At 32.5% G+C, this 268-nt stretch overlaps 1 protein-coding gene across 1 annotated transcript in view; it reads left to right on the plus strand.

Moving 5' to 3' along the window:
* The window catches only part of LOC108769664 (uncharacterized), a 13,060-nt gene that overhangs the window by 9,179 nt on the left and 3,613 nt on the right, over positions 1–268 (plus strand). The window lies entirely within an intron of this gene.

A 268-nucleotide genomic window follows, 5' to 3' on the forward strand; every position in this document is an offset into this window, starting at 1 on the left:
AAAGTATTTAATTTTGGAGACTGGCCAGTCAAGGCGAGATCGGTTCGTGAATCTTGACCTTCAGTTAACGCATAAACAAAAACATAACGCGTGATATTACATATCTTGGGTAATACCAGTGATACTATAATTTTGAAGCATTATAACTTGAAAAGTACTTCATGAAAAAATATTTCATTATAGCGTTTTGAAAAGCTCTCGACATCAGCTATTAGATTCTTGAATCAAAAATAGGGTGTTCCATTTAAGAAAATCAATGTAACCTTGA

This window comes from Trachymyrmex cornetzi, unplaced genomic scaffold (genome assembly GCF_001594075.2).
Source record: "Trachymyrmex cornetzi isolate Tcor2-1 unplaced genomic scaffold, Tcor1.1 scaffold927, whole genome shotgun sequence".
NCBI classification, from domain to species: domain Eukaryota; kingdom Metazoa; phylum Arthropoda; class Insecta; order Hymenoptera; family Formicidae; genus Trachymyrmex; species Trachymyrmex cornetzi.